We start from the raw sequence: 19,884 nt of genomic DNA, 5'->3' as shown, positions 1-19,884 counted from the left end.
GGTTTTCTTTCTGCATCCTATGACCTTCTTCTAACTTGAGTCTGTACCTTTGCCTGTATTGGATCATTTGGTCTAAATCCTCAGTGCTTTTGGTTTTATTTACCAATTGTCAATGCTGCAAGATAGTTAAAGAGAGAGAGGCTCATATAATATAAAGTGACCAATTATAGCCTACCATCCAGCAACAAATTATTAGCTCCTAGCTAGAGCTGGTTGGAAAATGGATTTTCTGGCCAATGGAAAATTTTTAAGATTTCAAAATAAAAATCATCCCAAATCAGAAGAAAAACCCCAAATTATTTTTTTTGGTAAAAAAAAATTCAAAGAAAGTATCAACTAAAATATTTTGTTTTGATAAATTGGAAATGTTTTGCATAGATTTCAAACCTTTTTAATTTTTAATATAACACATTTCTGAACAAAGTGTCATTTTGAAATAAAAATTTGATACCTTTGCTTCTGAAAATGGCAAAAAGTGGCAGTGTTTCTGAAGTGTTCTTTTCCAATTTTTTTTTTTCAAAATGCAGTTGTGTCTAAATCAATACAATTTTGCTAAAAACTTCAGTTTCAAAATGGCATTTTCTGACAGAAAACTGTTTTACACCAAAACTTTGCCTGCCTGTGCCCAGAACTGGAGGATGTTCTCCAAACTTTTGAGGGGAAGGATAGCTCAGTGATTTGAGCATTGGCCTGCTAAACCCAGAGTTGTGAGTTCAGTCCCTGAGGGAACCATTTAGGGATCTGGGACAAAAATTGGGAATTGGCCCTGCTTTGAGCAGGGGGTTGGACTAGATGACCTCCTGAGGTCCCGTCCAACCCTGATATTTTATGATTCTATGTGCTGTAATGGGATCAGGAACCGTCTTTGCAACCAGGCTCATGTTGAATTACTTACGCTGTAAATTCCTTAAGGCAGGGATCCTCTCTGTGTGTCCTGAACAGCATCCCTCTCAGTGCTCAACTAATAATAAACATAACTTGTTGTAAACACAGGGGGAAATTGGCAGAGGGATGGGGAGAAGGGGAAATGAAACATTAGGAGGGAACCTGAAAAGGGGCAGTAACTGAATTTCGGGACATTTGGGAATGAAGGCTGCTTCGGAATCAGAAGTCATGAGGCTGTCTGTGCAGAGGGTGGTTATAATAATTTGTCTGTGTCCAGGGTCTGGGGGCTACACAAATAATTCAGGCTTTGCTCTTGTGGTTTGATGTCAGGAGAGCTTTGCCTTGAAGTTACAATGCCAGCTCAGTGCTAAGGTTGTACAGTGTACGGCGTTGTGTCGTCATTCCTCCTTAATGAAATGAGGTAGTGGTCACATCTCTGTGCATTACTCTAATGTGCACCACTGGTCCACCTGGTGAAATAGCTTGACTTGAAAGGCAAAAGAGAAGTCCCCTTTTACTTATGCCAACTTGTGCATTCTCTGGTACATTCAGTTGTGCGTAGGTCACAAAAATAAACTCGAGCTGGAAGCTGAAGTCCTCAGGGCCGTGCAACTGTGTTTTTGAGCATAGCTCTGGTACGTAGATATACATAGAATCATGCATTTTTCATCATGATTGATGCAATCTATGCTAACTGAGTGCCCCTTTGAAGTCTGGCGTGGCACCACGGCTTCATTTCCCCAAGTGGAGCAGCAATAGCTTTCAATAAGGCAGCCTAGTGCAAGGAGACGCCTGGACACATGAACTAGTGGCCATGTCCCTTTTAATAAGGCTTCAGCCCTTGAATCATTGCAGCGATCAGTTCTTCATTCTAGGAATCACAACAATAATAATTTCATCAGGCCCCAGGCTCAGGGATCCCAAATTTATAGTCTACATCCAAGTCTCTGCCACTGGGGAGCAACTTCCCCAGCTTCTCCACCACACTCCATTCCCCTCTCCCCTCACTCTGCTTCCTGTTCCTGTTTTTATATCACTCAGCCTAGGGCCTTGTTGATTAACCCCTGGCTGCAGGCTCCAGCCTGTCCCTTAAAGGGATAATACCGTTCTTCGCCAGGCACTCTTTCACTGCCTGCATTACTTTATTAGTGCCTCATAATTCTTCGTGTATTTACCCTACAACATCCCCATTAGGAAGGAAAGTATCCCCATTTTATACATGAGGAACTGTGGCATTGAGAGGCCAATGTCACACAGACAGTCTGTGGCAGAGCAGGTCCCCTGGTCTCATGAGTCTCAGGCTAGTGCTAACCACTGGACTGGGTGACCAGATGTCCCAATTTTATGGGGACAGTCCTGATATTTGGGGCTTTATCTTATATAGGCACTTATTGCCCCGCCACCCACTTCCTCAACTTTTCACACTTGCTATCTGGTCACCTTACTGCTGGACCATCCTACCTCCCTAGAAAGAGTAAATGCAACACACACATAAAATAACTTAAATTTCTATCAGTGAGGCTTTACTGCTACTAAAATAGAAGAAATATTTCTGAGCTGAGGTTGGTGTTGACAGATAGCAAGTGAAATGCCATAGGGTTAGGAAAAAATCTGGAGAAATATAAAAACCCTGCAGATGCCTTCTTCTGCAATCATATCTTAAATTACTTTGTGCCCATTTTCTACCTCAGGAAAATAGGGCCTATCAGATTTTAGACCTTTTTTTTAAAGAAAACAAATAGTAACTGGACGGATACGCATGCCTCAATCAGTTCTTTTGTAAAAGGAGAAAACCTTAGCCCCTGATGCTGCAATGAGCTTCTTGCAGTCAGATGACTGTGCCCACAGAGAAGCCCCCTAAAGTCAAGGCAAGAGAAGTCAAAAAGAATGCCTTGCATACACTTCTCTCCTTCATATTGAGGGAGTTCCATCTTGAGCTTCCCTGATGAGCCCTTCTTCTGGCAGTATGACATGAAGAGGGGGTGATTCCTTAGCTAGCTTGGAATTTAGGGTTTTATATGTTAGAATTTACCACATCATTCTGAATATAAAAATAACTATGTTCAGAGCCATGGGTGAACATTTGACAGGTCTGGTGATTTATTAAAATATTATTTGAATCTTTCTGATCTGGAATTCTAGCTGGAAATCTTGTGACATCCAGTACTTCCTGGTTTTGCCCACCTTGGAGAGACTATGCGTATAGTTGTTTGTTTTGCTCTTGGTGTTGTTTGGACCAGCTGAGAATCTGGCCCATGTTTTGGCTTAGTAGAGCTATGCCAGCTTCACCGCCTGACGACTTGTCCACTCAGTGCAAATACATTTTAAAAAGAGGGAGAGAGAGAAATGTGCATTTTTTCAAACCTAGAGATTGGCTCAAATCACAGATCTAAAAGCCAGAAGCTTTGAGGAAATTCACATGTGGATTCAGATGTGAACTTTGAGCCCTAGATCACTAATAGGACAACCCAACACGCTGGGGCAAAAAACATTTCCAAGCTTACGGTAGAGAGAAGGGTTGCCAACCCTCCCGGATTGGCTGGGAGTCTCCTGGAATTTGAAATGATCTCCCGGTGGCTCCTGAAACCAATCCAGGAGATTTTAATAGTCCAATAAAACTGTGGTCAGTGACACAGCAGGGCTAAGGCAAGCTCCCTACCTGCCCTGGCTCCATGTGGCTCCCGGAAGTGACTAGCATGTCTGGCTACTGGGCTCAGAGGCGACCAGGGGGGTCTCTGCGCACTGCCCCTGCCCTGAGCACTGACTCCACAGCTCCCATTGGTCAGGAACTGTGGCCAAGGAGAACAGCGGGGGCGGTGCCTGCAGACGGGGCAGCACACAGAGCCACCTGACCACCGCCTGAAGTAAACGCCGCCTGGCCGGAGCCCACACCCCAAACCCCTGCTCCATCCCTGAGATCCCTTCCACACCCAAACTCCCTCACAGAGCCTGCACTCCAAAACCCCTCCCGCACCCAGCCCTGAGCCCCCTCCTACACCCAAACTCCCTCCCTCAGCCCACACGCCCATTCGTGCCCCAGTCCTGAGCTCCCTCCTGTACTTCGAACCCCAGGGCCCCAGCCAAGAGCCCCCTCCTTCACCCGAAACCCCTCATCCCTGGCCCCAGCCCAGAATCTCCACCCCCAACGGGATCCCTCACCCCCTCCCATTCCTCAAACCCCTCCCCCATCCCTGAGCCCCCTCCTGCACCCAAACTGCCTCCCAGAGCCCATACCTTGACCCCCTCTGGCACCCCAACCCCCAGCCCTGTGACCCCTCCTGCATCCAAACTCCATCCCAGAGCCCACACCCCAAACGCCTCCTGCACCCCAACCCGCTGCCTCAGCCCTGAGCCCCCTCCGGCAACTCGCTCCCAGAGCCTGCTCCCCTGCCCCAGGCTCAGCCTGGACACCCTCCCACACTCCAAACTCCTCAACCCTACCCACCAGCCCAGAGCCTGCACCCCCTCCCTAACCCAAACCGCAACCCCCGTCCCAGCCTGGTGAAAGTGAGTGAGGGTGGGGGAGAGTGAGTGACGCAGAGAGCGGGGATGGAGTGAGCAAGGGGCAGGGCCTCATAGAAGGGGGCAGGGCAGGGGCAGGGCAAGGATGTTTTGGTTTGTGCGATTAGACAGTTGGAAACCCTAATAGAGAGTCCTGATATGAAATGTGCAACTCTGGCCTATTTCTGCTCGAAGAAGATCTAGGTTTGGTTTGCACTGTGGAAATAGTTTGGGTTGGTTCTTTTATTCTCCCTGGTCCGTTCATCCTTCATTGAAATAGGTTCAGAATGGATACCTTTACTCACATTGAATAGGATCAAGCATCAGAGGTGTAGCCGTGTTAGTCTGGATCTGTAAAAGCAGCAAAGAGTTCCGTGGCACCTTTTAAAGGTAGCCATCCTGCAGCAAAAAAACTTCAGGACCAGACTTCAAAGAGAAACTGCTGAGCTTCAGTTCATTTGCAAATTTGACACCATCAACTCAGGATTAAACAAGGACTGCGAATGGCTCGCCAACTACAAAAGCAGTTTCTCCTCCTTTGGTGTTCACACCTCAACTGCTAGAAGAGGGCCTCATCCTCCCTGATTGAACTAACCTCGTTATCCCTAGCCTGATTCTTGCTTGTATATGTATACCTGCCTCCGGAAATTTCCACTACATGCATCTGACGAAGTGGGTATTCACCCACAAAAGCTTATGCTCCAATACGTCTGTTAGTCTATAAGGTGCCACAGGACTCTTTGCCGCTTTTATTGATTAGTATATTAGTCTGTGAGTAGTCTCATTGAAATCACTGGTTTCAGAGTAGCAGCCATGTTAGTCTGTATTCGCAAAAAGAAAAGGAGGACTAGTGGCACCTTCGAGACTAACCCATTTATTTGAGCATAAGCTTTCGTGAGCTACAGCTCACTTCATCGCGTCCGACGAAGTGAGCTGTAGCTCATGAAAGCTTATGCTCAAATAAATGGGTTAGTCTCGAAGGTGCCACGAGTCCTCCTTTTCTTTTTATTGAAATCACTGTGACTGCCCCTGGATTGAGAGATGATCTGTGGGAGAAAGGGTATCTAGCCTATTACGTTGAGTCTCTGATGAAACCAATGAGATGTAGACTTCCACACTGTTCTTTTCTTACCCAATTGAATCTAACTATTGTCTTGGGTCTGATATCGGTAAATCAGGATTCGTGTGCTGTAGGTGATACACACACTGCAAGAGGAGCACGTAACGGAGTTCTATGTATTTTAATGAGGAATGCATTATTTTTAACCTGAAAGTGTTCACATTCACATTCTAGGCTAATGACCCATAACTTTTCATCTGAGGAACAGGCCTGTCTGGAAAAAAAACTTAAATAATGGTGCTGGGTTTGGTGGCTATATTTATATTTTTACGCATTCATAGACATGAACACATCCTTGGACACAGACTGCCTTGTACACTACATTTCATTTTGAAGGCACTACATTGCCAATCCACTCCCAATGTTCTCCCCATCCCTCTTGTCTTACAGCTCCCTTAGTCCCTTCCATGATGCCTTCTTTTGCACTTCCCCCTCTATGAAGAACAATATCTCACTTCCTGACTACTGAGGCCTGCTCCCACCTCTTCTTTCCTCTTCACATTCCATTTCTTCCAGCTACACCGTATTTCCTTCCTTCCTTCTTCATAGTCTGTCCTCACTCTCTTCAACTTTTCTCCCATATTTTGTTCTAACTTTGTAAAACTGTATTCTCCATGGGGCAGGGCATGCATTATACTCTGTAAAGCGAATGCTAATTTTGACATTTAATTTTAAAAATATAAAAATAGGAAGGCAAAGACGGTTGATAATGGAAATTGTGAGAGAGCTTTATTCTGACAGCTCTATTAGCGGAGTGTAATTATTTTCGTTTATCTCTCTCTCCCAACCCGTGTAGTGAATACAGATTTATTTTCTGTGTGTGAGAATATCACCCCAGAATACTACATTTTATGGGAAAGAAAGGAAGTATGTTTGTATTGTTGGATATAAAAGGAAGAACTAAGTTCTTTGGACTTAATCCTGTGTGCCATGCTAAGACAAAACTTATCGAGGGGAATTTTGCCTGAGCAAGTGGTAGAGGGTTAGGTCCTATATACATTAGTGTCTTTTTGTCTCTTCTCATTGCTGTTATTTACTAATGAAAGGCTCAATGGTGGCATTTAGGTATGGCACCGCATTGGGGAACGGAGCACCTCAAGGGAAGCAACAGGAGGCATACTGCTTTTAGAAGTGTCTCAGTTCATAGACTGCTATGGCTTTTTCAGGTGGGCAATATATGTTACCCCATGAGGCCAGCACATGTGGTGAGAAGAGCATAGCTCAACCAACACCCTGTCTCTCCTCACCCCTTTTCATCTGAACTCCGACCAGAGCAGAATTGTGCTGTCAGGTGCTGCATTCTCCCAAACATAGAAGCTGCAATTCTTGCAGGACCCTATCCAGGTCTGTGCTTCCAGGTAAAATTGGGCATTGTCGCTCTAAGTGAAGACAGTGTGCTGCTCAGTGCCGTAGAAATCAAGAGCTAGACCTGGGGTTTAAAAAGGCTTGATGAAAATTTCTCTTCATTACATTCATCAACCTTGCTGTGGCTGCTCTGGGTTTTTCTTTTAGGACCAGATCCTAAACTGGCACTGAAGTCAGTGGAGTGAAACTGATTTATCCCAGCTGAGGATCTGGTGGTTAATTTGTTTTCCAGACCTTTTAGTCTGTAGCTATTTTTCCTCTAAATCTCAGAAAAAAAGACAGAAGAACATAAGCCAGGAATAAATGATTGGTAAATGCATGGAAAATAGTTAAACAAGCCCTTATTGAGAAGCATTTTCTGACATTATTCCTGGGTGCAGGACAGGTTGGCCTCATTAAGTCTGAGGAGCTCTTCCTTATAAGCCCCTACTCCACTGTAAATCAGGCACTTTAACATCTCCCTCCTATTAAACTGAAACCACTTTGCACAAGTTGACACTCATTAACAGTGCACTTATTCTAAATGCATTAACTTTCATTGTGTACTTTTCATGGCACTTTCATTCATCAAAGAATCCTCTCTACTGCTACACGCTTGCTGAAGTGCAAAACTGACTTGGTGGATAGGGAGAATGTGGTGGACACAATATACCTAGACTTCAGCAAGGCTTTTGATACAGTCCTACATGACATTCTGATCAGTAAGCTGGAGAAATGCAGGCTCGGCAGAACTACCATTAAGTGGATACATAATTGGTTAAACAACTGCAAACAAAGAGTAGCTATGAATGGAATGATGTCAGATTGGAAGGAGATCTCAAGTGGGGTTCCACAGGGATCTGTTCTGGGTCTGATGTTGTTTAACATCTTTATTAATGACCTAGCCATAGGTATAGAGAGCATACTGATCAAGTCTGCAGATGATACAAAGTTGGAGTGTGGTTGCCAGTGCTTTGGAGGATAGAGCTAAAATTCAGAGAGATCTTGATAAATTGGAGAACTGGGCTATAGGCAACAAAATGAAATTCAGCAAAGACAAATGTCAGGTGATACACTCAGGGAAGAAAAACCAAATGCACAAATACGGACTGGGAGAAAACTAACTTGCCAGCAGCGCTGCTGAGAGGATCTGGGAGCTGTGGTAGACCACAACCTCAACATGAATCAGCTGTTTTGGGGGAAAAAACAAATGCAATTTTAGGTTGCATTAACAGAGGCATAGCATGCAAGTCATGGGAGATGACAGTACCACTCTACTCGGCGCTGGTTAGGCCTCAGCTGGAGTACTGTGTCCAGTTTTGGTCACCAATGCATAGCAAGAATGGAGCGAAACTGGAAAGGATCCAGCAGTGAGCGCCAAAGAAGATCGAAGGGATGGAATACAAGCCATATGAGCCAAGGCTGAAGGAACTGTATGTTTAGGATGGAAAAGAGGAGATTAAGAGGATATGATAGCAGTCTTCAAATACTTGAAAGAATGCCATAAAAAAGACGGAGAAAACTTGTTCTCTTTTGCCACAGAGGGCAGGACAAGAGGCAATGGGTTCAAACTTCAGCAGAGCAGATATAGATTAAATCTCAGGAAAAACTCCTAACTGTAAGAAGAGTAGGACAGTGGAAAGACTGCCTTGGGAGGTTGCGGAAACTCCTTCACTGCAGGTTTTCAAAATGAGATTGGATCAGTGGCGCTGGAACACTTTTTATAGTGGGTTTCAGAGGAGCAGCCGGGTTAGTCGGGATTCGCAAAAAGAAAAGGAGGACTTGTGGCACCTTAGAGACCAACCAATTTATTTGAGCATGAGCTTTCGTGAGCTGAAGTGAGCTGTAGCTCAGGAAAGCTCATGCTCAAATAAATTGGTTAGTCTCCAAAGTACTCCTTTTCTTTTTATAGTGGGGGAGCTGAAAGCCAGCAAAACTGTAAAGTGGTGGTCCTCAAACTTTTTACCTTGTGCCTCCCTTTTCCCTGTCTGCACCTCACCCCGCATCACTTAGAGCTGGTGCCAGGAACAGGGCCGTGGCTCCAGGAGGGGAGGGGAGCAGACAAGGGTAAGAGAGGTGAGGCTGGGGCCACAGCTTGTGGGGGGGCAAGGAGACCTGGGCATGGGGCCAGCAACTGGAACTCAATGTGCGGGGTCAGGAGCAGAGCGCTGGACGCAGGGCCAGCAGGTGGGATCCTAATTTCTGCACCTATGGGCTGGATAGCCTTCTGTCTTGGATGGTTTAGACACAACAAATCCTGCAGTTGGGCAGTGATTTGGACTAGGTGACCCTTGCAGTCCTTTCTAACCGTGAAGTTCTATGATTCTGTAAAAAACAAAGGCAGCAGTCTAAGGGTATGTCTACACTACCCGCTGGAATGGTGTAGTGAAGGCACGATAAATCGATCCCCGATTGCTCTGCCATCGACTCCTGTACTCCACCGCGGTGAGAGGCAGAAGTGGAGTCAACAGGGGAGTGGCGGCAGTCAACCCTGTGCCATGAGGATGTGAGGTAAGTTGACCTAAGATACGTCGACTTCAACTACGCTATTCTCATAGCTGAAGTTGCGTATCTTAGGTCGATTCCCCCTGCCCCCCACAGTGTAGAGCAGGCCTAAGACATAAATTTGCTTCACTACTCTGCAAGCTTTTTCGCAATCTCTACAGCCAATGAGAAATACAAATAATGTGTTTTATTTATTCCACTTCTGTTTAGACTCATAGGCTACGGGGCTATCCAGTCCTAAAGCCCCCTCTGTTTTAATTGGTATCACTTTGTTTTAACCTGTCTTACTATGACACCTTTTTAGTAGCTTTTTCATTTTATCCCTCCAGAAAACTGATCTCTGCTGCTGGGCTATTTTCCTTGCTGAACAAGGCAAAGAAACCATTCAGTTCCTTAGTTTAGCATCCTCTACTGTCATCAAGCTTCTCTTTTTATATTTGAAGGAACTTAAATTCTGTATTATTCTCTGTGTGTTTTTTGTAAACGTGTAACGGTCTACAGGTGAAATCTTGGCCCTGTTGAGGTCAACGTGGATGATTTTTTCATTCTTTTCTTTTTTGTGTTTCCCTCCTTTCTGTCTTGAATTTTTTGATTACTTTATTTGGTAATCTTCTGCTTTGGCCTTACAGACTTGGCATCTCATTCTCTGCTGTGCCTCCTTGGGAGGTGCAGCACAGAACATGAAGCTCAAGCAGGTGGGAGTAAAGGTAGCTTTTAGTCACTTTTTTGTGCTGCCTTGATTCTGGGTCAGCTTGGGAGTGGTGTAGTTCCCAGCACAAATAGCCATTGGGGCTGCTCTAATTTATTGTATGCTCCCCAAGGCTGCCAATGGACTAAGCTGCAGTCTGGAACAGCCCAGAATCTTTGTTGTGACATGGGCAAGAAGACACCTTTGTCTATAGTAGGGGGATCGGCATAGGGCTGTTTAACCAGTCCCTATGCTACTCCTGAGCGAGGGCAGTTCTCTCCTAGCCACATGCAGTGCCCTTACAGATTCTATATGCACACAGTGGGTTACATGGTCTGGAGCAGTAGAGAGAATCTATACCTTCCATTCCCAGCTGTGATGGGAGTTTCTCCTGGTCTTCTCCGCCCTTGTACATCCTGATTGTCCACATTGGTAGTTTTCTACATCTAGTAATTTTTCTTCCAGTTGTTTGTATATGTGTTGACCTCCCTCTGACTTGCCTTTGATTTCCTCTCTGAGACTTTAGTAGGGTATGTAAAGAGATGCTTCCAGTTGAGTTGAGTATAGAAAAAACTCTTAAGGGCAGAAAGAACATTCCTTGTGACTCGCATATTAGAGCTACCTACTATGGACCCCTGGTATCCTGAGGCTCGATTGTTGTAATATCCAAAATGCTCATACAGTGCATCGAACCACAGGCCAAGGACTCTGTTAAGGTTTCTGGCAAACAGCTGGCTGTTTTCAGGATAGGATGGAGAGCCCACTTCTTTGAGAGAGCCTTCCCACAGCAGCATAAACTGATGAATGCAAATAGGACAAGAAGAGAGAGGAAAGGAAAGGAAATAAAATAATGAATGCAATCCCTTCAGTTTAAAAGGACTTGGAAGTATGGTCTCAACGCTAATGCAATACAAGCAATAATAATAAGAGCACAGACCTCTTAGATAAACGTAATAACAATCATTAGTTGTGGGTGGGGAGGAATTTAGATACTGCAGTGATTGGATGTGTTAGGAATGCCTGTGATCGATTTCAGGGACCATTTCAATGTTACTCATCTCTGCATCGTTTCACTCGTTCTTATCTGGCTGTCTGTAACATACCGTGTTCCTTCCAAGCACATTCATTCCACACTTCTAGTTCCTCGTTTGCGTGTATCTTCATGCATCTCACATTTCTCTATTAATATCTTAGTGTTAGGGCTCTTGTTGTTTTGCGTGGTAAATGAAGAAAGAAATTACACACAATAATCCGGAATATATGTGCTTGCTAAAGACCATCATTCTGTCATTGTTTCCTGTGACAAATGTGGTTCTGTCTTGTAATTTGCCCAGATTTAGCAAACTGAAATCTAAGAAATCATATGCATCTCAGATTTTTGCATAGGGCAGGAATCATGCAAGAGGAGCCATGTATAGCATCTTGCAACTGACGCGTGTCAACAAGCTGAAAAATCCTCAGGCACGTAAGGTAAATACGTGATCTTGGGCAATTCTCTATTACACAGTCTACTCCTATATGTAATCCAGCATGAGGAGTTCCCTGGTTTCTCATGAAAATCACATGGTCCTTCTAGGTTACATACAACAATGACAGGCAAATATACTTTTAATCTGGCACATTAACACCATTTATAAGTTCTAGAGTTGAATGAAAGTTGAGAAAGATCACTTTAAATTTCAAGCAATGGACCGCATCTAGTCATTGCTGTTTAAGCAGAAATCCATACTGAAGTTAGCCAGCTGCTGGGGTTCCTTTGGCAGTGCGGTCTGCTCTCTGGTGTCATCTTGGATTGCAAGGCTCATCAAGGGTGGATGGATGGTCTCATGATAACATATGGGACCAAGCCTAGGAGGAACTGGATTTCATTGCTGGCTTTGCCACAAAGCTTTTGGTGTGAGCTCTGACAGGTCAGTTAAACTCCCTCCACCAAACCAGGGTGTGGTGAACCTTAATGACATAAAGCACTTTAAGATCCTCAGACAAAAGGCACTAGTCAAGTGAAAAATATTACTGCTTCACATTGAGATGATATCCCAGTGTTACACATGCCAAATTCAACTCACAGTATTCTAGTTTAGTTGACCATAAAACAAGTGATGCAGATTGATTCCAATATTCTGACAAATCTTTAAGCTTTGGGCTCATCTAAATACATGTGAAATACTGTTTTAAAAGCAGGCCCTAAGTCTGTTTGTCTTCTATATATGCCACACCTCATCCTTTCCGACATACACATGCTTTCTTTCTTTTTATTTCTGTCACTAATTTCCCTCTCATCCTCTTCTGTCAGGCCAAAGAAGTGGGTAGGCATATCCAAGAATATTTAAGTCTATGCTTGTTAACTACTGTGAAAAACCCACATAAAAATGTGAATATTGTAGATATTAATATCCATATTCAGAGTTGTACCATCTGATTTTGCATATCTTTAAATACTCAGGTGCAGATCCCCCACCGGTATGTAATTCTCTTCTAAAAATAAATAAATAAAAGGAATTTGTGGTCCAGTGTTGATTGATACAAAGAACCAACACTTGTCAGAAATGGTTAGAAGAGGCTCATAAGCAGCCTACTATATAATGTGAAATCTAATCTTTCAATGCTTTGAGAGGTAATGGGTATTTTGAGCCCAGTTGCATATCTGTACTCAGAGGTAGTTAAGAACAGCAGGTATTTTAGCATCAACAGATCTTTAATATACTGTTGGTTTTTTTTTAAGTTTGTACCAGTCAGTAGAGACTCATAATGAACATGCAGGTACCTCTGCGTAGGTGTCTTCTGTTTCTACAACAAAAACCCCTAGCTTATTGCTCAGCATCTTATCTGCTTCTCTAGAGAGAGAGAAAAAAAACAAGATAACCTTTCAGCTCTGACATCAGCAATCTCTAAAGTAGCCATGCATTGAACTGCCACATAATTAGTCCTGTTCCAAAGTGTTCATGTACCGTACAGAGCCAGATGGCTCTTTAGCTCCTCCCAGCATGCAATTAAAGGAGGAAAAACAAAAGTTTGTCTGAATGTTTTGGTATTCAAGGCCCTTGCAACTGGCTCGGTGCAGGTAGACCTCTCTGTTCACAGGCAGCTCTGTGGAAAGTCAGAGGAGATCAGTTTGGTGAGCTGGCTGTAGGATTGAGACCTAGGTAAACATATTTAATTGAATCTATGTGTATATATAGAAATCTTTGTGCAGAGCAAGCTCCATTTTTTATCCATCACATCTGTGGTACTCGTTTATGCTGGCATTTGGACACGCTTCTTCCTCAAATAGCATCACAATTAAAGAATGAATTCTGAAATCGAACCAGCATTACTGGAGATTGGCAAAGGGATGTAAAACAATTTCATTTATCAGAACAGCATGCTATTTAAAAGGAAAGTTACGGATGGTTTTACGAGGCTTGTCATTTCTCATTAGAGTCAGTATGACTCAAGTTTGGTCTCCCAAGTTGTACAGTCACAGGGATTTGAATTGAAATTACAGCCTTTTAATAACCTCCCAGGATCCAATCTATCCTTCATGTTGTTTCTATCTCGATTAATGTTACCTACATGTATCATTACCAGCTATAGACACGTACAGGTAGAGAGAAATGACACTACCAACATTGCTGTAAAGTTAACCATTGGAATTCCAGTGAGAGTTGGGTGCGTAATTCTCTTAAGCTTTTTTGAAAATTCCAGTCTGCAATAAGAGAAAACATGGCGGTCACTGGAATGATGTAAACCCCCACAGTGGAGTTCACTTATAGCTAACAAACTATTTTTCTAATGTTACTGTATGAATGCAATAATAAAATTGCTCAGTTCAGTTATTTAGTGCAGGCTACATTAGTAAATAGTTTGACTGACATCTGAAAGAGAACATTATTGTCCATGTAAGGGCTTCTTAGACTCATCGAATATAAAACATACCCCTGGGGGAATTCTGTGCCAAAAGAATAAAAATGCTGCGCACAATATTTTAAAATGTTGCAAAATTCTGCATATTTTATTTGTCAAAATAACAATAGAATCACACCAGTTCCAATTATTTTGGTAATTTATTTCAAAATACCTGTCAACAAGTATGCCTGTAACAATATGGACAACAAAAAAGATTCAGGAAATGTTTTTAGACAAATAGATTCTTTACTAGGCATATTAATACAGAACTTGATTAATTCATTTAAACTACAATACAGAAACGTATTTCCTGTACCCCTCAGAAGCAGTGCAAAGGCTTGGGGGAGTCAGGGGTAATGAGGAGCTGAGGGAGAAGGAAGTAATTGCTGGGAAGGAGCCTGGGAGTGAACCTGGAGGATTGCTGGGTATGGGTGGGAGAAGTGTAGTCTTTGCTGAAATAGGATATTACAACCATTTATTTTTGAAGTGATCAGTGCACTTAATCCTAGATATCCCCTTCCATCTCATAGTCCTCTCATGTTACTTAGATTCTTCACCATAAATTCTCTGTCAATTTTGTCAACATTCAACTTCTTCTGCAAAACAGAGCCTCAACTCCCAAGCAAGAGGCCGTGACATTTCTCTTCTATTTAATGTGAGCACTCCCGCTTCAGCTTACAACCTTCAGGACATTAAAATCCCTCTTATACTGAGCCCAGAATGTAGCATGGTATTATAAGTGAATGACAAAGGATACACAAGTGATACAAAGAGCCAGGGTTTAAAAGAGAACTGGATAAATTCATGGAGGTTAAGTCCATTAATGGCTATTAGCCAGGATGGGTTAGGAATAGTGTCCCTATCCTCTCTGTCAGAGGGTGGAGATGGATGGCAGGAGAGAGATCACTTGATCATTACCCGTTAGATTCACTCCCTCTGGGGCACCTGGCTTTGGCCACTGTTGGTAGACAGGATACTGGGCTGGATGGACCTTTGGTCTGACCCAGTATGGCCGTTCTTATGGGATTGGGATCTTAATAATTAACTCTGATAAATCTGAATCAGGCATGTACTGAATACCAACCAAAACCAAACAAACCATCTGTGGATCAGGCCAATTACCTGATGCTATTTTGTAATGAGAGAGGTTACTATATCACATTTTACTGGCTTTCAGTGATGACATAATGTGAATTTATGGACTATGTACACTTTTGGGGGGACTGTCAAGTTAACTTGAATGGGAATATTCATGCTGAAAGTGACCAACTGGTAGTTTTGTCTTCTCATTAACGTAATATGGTGAATGTACGGCCTGTTCCTGCATTCCTTGAACTCCAGAGTCCCTTTCCACTGTTTGCTATCATTGAATAGCTCACAAAGACATGAAGCAACTGCTAGATATGGCAGCATGTTACCTATAATACTTGCATAATGGTGAGATGCACTGCTTACCCCATTTCAGACACACTCACCCTGCAATCACTCTTGCTGGGTGGATCACATATTATCATAATTCCCAGAAGTACCCTCACCCCACTGGATTGAAAGAGCCTGTAAGAATGACATTGCAATATTAAAATAATTAGATGATCTTTTAACAACATATCTAAAACAAAGCTTTCTGGACAGGGAATTTCTAGGAGTACTTTAACATCCAGGTTCTGTTGCTCAGAATATTAATCTACCACATAGGTGTGTATATTGGGAATGCCCACTGTTATAATTTTTTGACAGCCAGTTCAGTTGGATATTAGGAAAAACTTTTTCACTAAGAGGGTGGTGAAACACTGGAATTCGTTACCTAGGGAGGTGGTAGAATCTCCTTCCTTAGAGGTTTTTAAGGTCAGGCTTGACAAAGCCCTGGCTGGGATGATTTAACTGGGAATTGGTCCTGCTTTGAGCAGGGGGTTGGACTAGATGACCTTCTGGGGTCCCTTCCAACCCTGATATTCTATGATTCTATGATTCTATGATTCAACTCTACTCTTATTCCTTTCAGATAGTCTAGCACATTTCTATAAAAAAAATCAATCTCAAATGTTAGTGTCCAACTGCATTGGAGAAGGCTAGTTTGGTGTCTGGTTGACACAAAACTTATATTAGCAGGATTTAAAATTTCAGACAAAGCTGAACAATGATATTATGAGGTTGCATGAAGGTTAATGTTGTTTAGGCAGATGGTGAATTGCTGATTCAACCTGTTGTCACAATAATGAATGTGTTTGAAAAGACATTTATGTGGCAAATAGGAGAAAAATGAAACAGCACACACACACACACTCACGTGCACACAAATTTAGCATTGCTGGCTACTGTTTCAATATTATTTTTTTAAAAATCTGATGTATTCGACCTGTTTCCACCAATCAATATGAGAAGCAGCATTATAGATTTAAAAGAATGCACCTTTCATACTGATTCACCATAATTTTGCCTGACAGCAATGACAGAAGCACTTGATCCGAGTCGGGCAGAATTTTATAGCTCTATTAAATTTAATTCCCTCCTCCTCCTTCCATCCACCACATTCATTTTTACCCTTGTTTCTCTCTCCAAGGCACAGAGCCATAGCAAAGTTGCCCCCAAAATAAATCTGGTTCATGGAGGGTGGGTATAATAAGGTTGAAGTATTTCTCCTTTGCTGACAAGCTTTGTGGTTGTTTTCTCTTTGGAAGCTATCTTACAAAATAGGGCTGCTCTGCTGAAATGTAGGAAAGAGGAGAATAAAGTAGTTTCTTCCCATTCCTCCATTTATTTGCTCAGCGCAATGTGGCTGTACTTTTAAAACAAATATTTACAACCCTTCTAAAAGTATGGAGCGAGATCCTCAGCTGGTGTAAATCGTCATAGCTCCATTGAAGCCAATGGAATGATGATGGTTTACACCAGCTAATGATGTGGCCCAGGCACTTCTCTCAAGGTTAATGATGCTAAGAGGATTAAAAGCAATTTTGCTTATTAAAAGAAATACTCCTGTTTTTTTTAATTGTTCCCAATCAGTTGTTCCATACAATGCAATCCTGGCAAACTAGAGACCAAGCTGTTAGATAAACATCTGTTAACTTTCAAAGCAAGTTAAGCGATGTGGTTTAGACTGTCTTGAAGGCATCACTCTTGAAATATTACACATTTGTTTTAACTTTTAAGTGATTAAAAATTAACAATAAGCAGCTTTAAAGAGTCAGACATGTTCTTTCGACAATCCTGGCAGAAAGATCACTTAAAAGAGAGGCAACAGATAATGACTTTGGTGTGGTTCTCGGCATTTTGATAACATAGATTCAGAATCACAGAGCCTGGAAATCAGTTTTGCTTTAATCCTATTGCAAACGTATAAATGGTCCTTTTAAGTATTTGGTAACATGGGGATTGTAATTTAAATTCACAGTAAAGTTTTCACATGAAGGAAAGATGATGTTGAAAAATACATTATTCCAGGCATTCTCCTGCTGGGGTCATGACCTCCTGGGAGGTTAGAAACAAGTGTCTGGGGTCATGACCACCTTGCCCTTCCCATACTGCTAAATGGTAGATCCTGGTAGATGGCTCCTTGGTCAACTGGGTGGAGGATACCTAGTACAGAAGAGGCTGAGAACCACTGAACTAGCCTGTTTTGATAAATTTAGGTCCAGTTTTGCCTTCTCATGCGCATTTGCAAGTCTCCCTGAAGCTAATGGGAATTGTATGGGTGTAGAATTTGACCCACTGAGTACAAATTTTGCTGAGTTTACTTTGTTGACATGAGGAACGTCCTCTGTATCTTACTGATTTTCTGGTAAGTAAAGGAAAAGGATTGACCCTAGTAGGCTGAATTTAGGTAGAGGAGAAGACATCAAGTCTAGGTAAAAGGAAAGCACAGTAGAGCACATCACATTGGGCTGAGCTTTAGGTAGAGAATTTGACTTCTTGTGTCTGATACTTTTTAATACTTTTATTTCTTTTTGATCTCTTTTGAACATAGTGCAGTATAAATCCTGAGTACAGCTGGCATTGCTGTAAGGGAGCAGTGGCCATGTACAGCCGTGTCAGTCCAGTGCACGCTGGGACAACTGATAGGAACAATTGACCTAATGTGCAAGGAGAGATCTGTTCCTATGCCACAAGTGGTAGGTGCGGAGCTGCTCAGGAGATATATGTCTACGAGCACCTCCTCTCCCAAGCAGACTTGCACACGGCCTGAAGTTCTCTCTCCCTTCTACTCTATTCTCCAGCTTTGGACACAGGGATCATTTCAATCCAGGGGCTGCACTGTGGAACTCATTTGCAACTATAGGACAAGGGAGGAGGTGGGGACCAGGTCTTAATGTACACATGTTGTCAGGATGGAGAGAATCACTGGGTTACTGTTGGACTGTCTACCTACCTATCTATAGTTTTATGCTTCTGGGCCATCACCATACTATCTGAGCCTCTTCTGTGTGAAATCAGTAGCAAATGAGGATGTTCCAAGTGGACCAGAAAGAGTCTCTACCACTTTCTTTTAACACCTCTGATTGAGACAGGGGGTTATTTTTGACTCTTTAGATTTTATTTCCCCCTACTTTGTTTGTGGTTTGCTTGCTTGCTTATGTGGTAGAGGGTTATTGAGTAGAAAGGGCTTCAGTGTCATGAGAGTCATTCTTGTGATTGGAAAGACTTTTTCAAAGAGGGAGGTTTTTCAAGATTTCCTAAAGATGGTCAGGCTCTGGATTGGCTTTATCTGCTCTGGAATTGGCTTTATCTGCTCTGTCATAGCCAGACCCCCGGACATAGAATGCTTTGTCCCCGGCTCTCACATACTTCACCTTGGGTTTTGTGGTGTCCCAGAGGAGCACACTACCGCAGTGGTTCATATGTTGAAATTTGGTCTTTAATGTGGTTGAGGTGTAATTGCTTTGAAAATTAGGACCAATGCCTTAAACTGGTATCCAAAGTTGACTGGGAGCCAGTGGAGAGATTTGAGCACAAACTTGCTACATGTCTTCCCCAACCAACAGCTGCCATGGGCAGGCTCTCCATTCTGATGTACCTTGTCCGTCCAAGCTTCCTGGTGAAAAAATCCCTTTCAGAGCTCATTAGACAGCTCCATGTCAACCTGCCTTTGGGCTGCATGGCCTGTTCAGTCTCCATGGCTGTGACTGAGGATGCCATCTCTCCCCTCTGGCTAGGATATCACGGAAGCACTGGCTCCCCGACAAAGGCCTGACTGAGATATGTAGGCTGTGGAGGGAATCCCTGACTCCCTTGCTAAGGAGAGGAAAGGGTTGGGTGGCTGCAGGTCCGTTGCAATGGGAGGTCCCCCTCAGGATTCCCGGGAGCGTCTGTGGCTGTAGAGCCTGGCCTGCCGGCTCTGTGCCCTGGGTGCTTTTATGGCCAGAATTTGGCCTTTTTTAACGTCCTGTGTATACTAGAAAATCACGTCGAAAGCAAGAAATAAAACCAATGAATAAATCTGTGAACCACCACTGCCACCCTCCTAAACAACACGTTGATCTGATTTCAGCAGGCACTGGGATTGATTCCAGCTGAAAACACTGCTCTGGCTACAGATAGGAGCTGGGTGTATGTTGGATGTGGGAGGTGTTGTATCTTGGTGGGAGGGGAGTGGCCTTCCCAGTCATCACTGTGTAGATTCAGAGCTTGCGTTCATCGAATAGGCAACTAACGAAAGGCTGATATAAAAACTGGGCAGCAGGAAGGTGGTGATGCAGCACAGAATCTGTTCCAGTATGTCTATAATTGCCTATATCGTTCCATATTCCCTGTGTGTACAACCCACGTTCCAGCACATGGAGTCTAAAAGGTCTGTAAAGTAGAAACAAAATGATCTTCATCATCGTTTCCCTTAAATATTAATAAAAACAATATTGTTTTTAATATCATTACTTACAGAGATTATGCACAGGAACAAAACACATTGTTCTCGGATGTAACATTTCTCAGATCTTCAGAATTATTGATTGATTGATTTGCT

The 19,884-nt window shown here is 43.0% G+C and overlaps 1 protein-coding gene and 1 long non-coding RNA gene across 8 annotated transcripts in view; one reads left to right on the top strand and one right to left on the bottom strand.

Annotated features, from left to right (window-relative positions):
- Window positions 1–19,884, top strand: part of ERBB4 (erb-b2 receptor tyrosine kinase 4) — a 972,415-nt gene that overhangs the window by 846,159 nt on the left and 106,372 nt on the right. The gene's annotated exons all lie outside the window — the stretch shown is intronic.
- Window positions 14,068–19,884, bottom strand: part of LOC140895869 (uncharacterized) — a 33,296-nt gene continuing 27,479 nt past the window's right edge. For all 3 annotated transcript variants that reach the window (XR_012154380.1, XR_012154381.1, XR_012154382.1), the window contains one exon: window positions 14,068–19,715. This is a non-coding gene — a long non-coding RNA (uncharacterized lncRNA). The remainder of the gene's footprint in view (window positions 19,716–19,884) is intronic.

This window comes from Lepidochelys kempii, chromosome 11 (genome assembly GCF_965140265.1).
Source record: "Lepidochelys kempii isolate rLepKem1 chromosome 11, rLepKem1.hap2, whole genome shotgun sequence".
Taxonomy (NCBI): domain Eukaryota; kingdom Metazoa; phylum Chordata; order Testudines; family Cheloniidae; genus Lepidochelys; species Lepidochelys kempii.
Note: the sequence above shows the minus strand (reverse complement) of the source record. Positions and strands in the feature narration are given on the sequence as shown.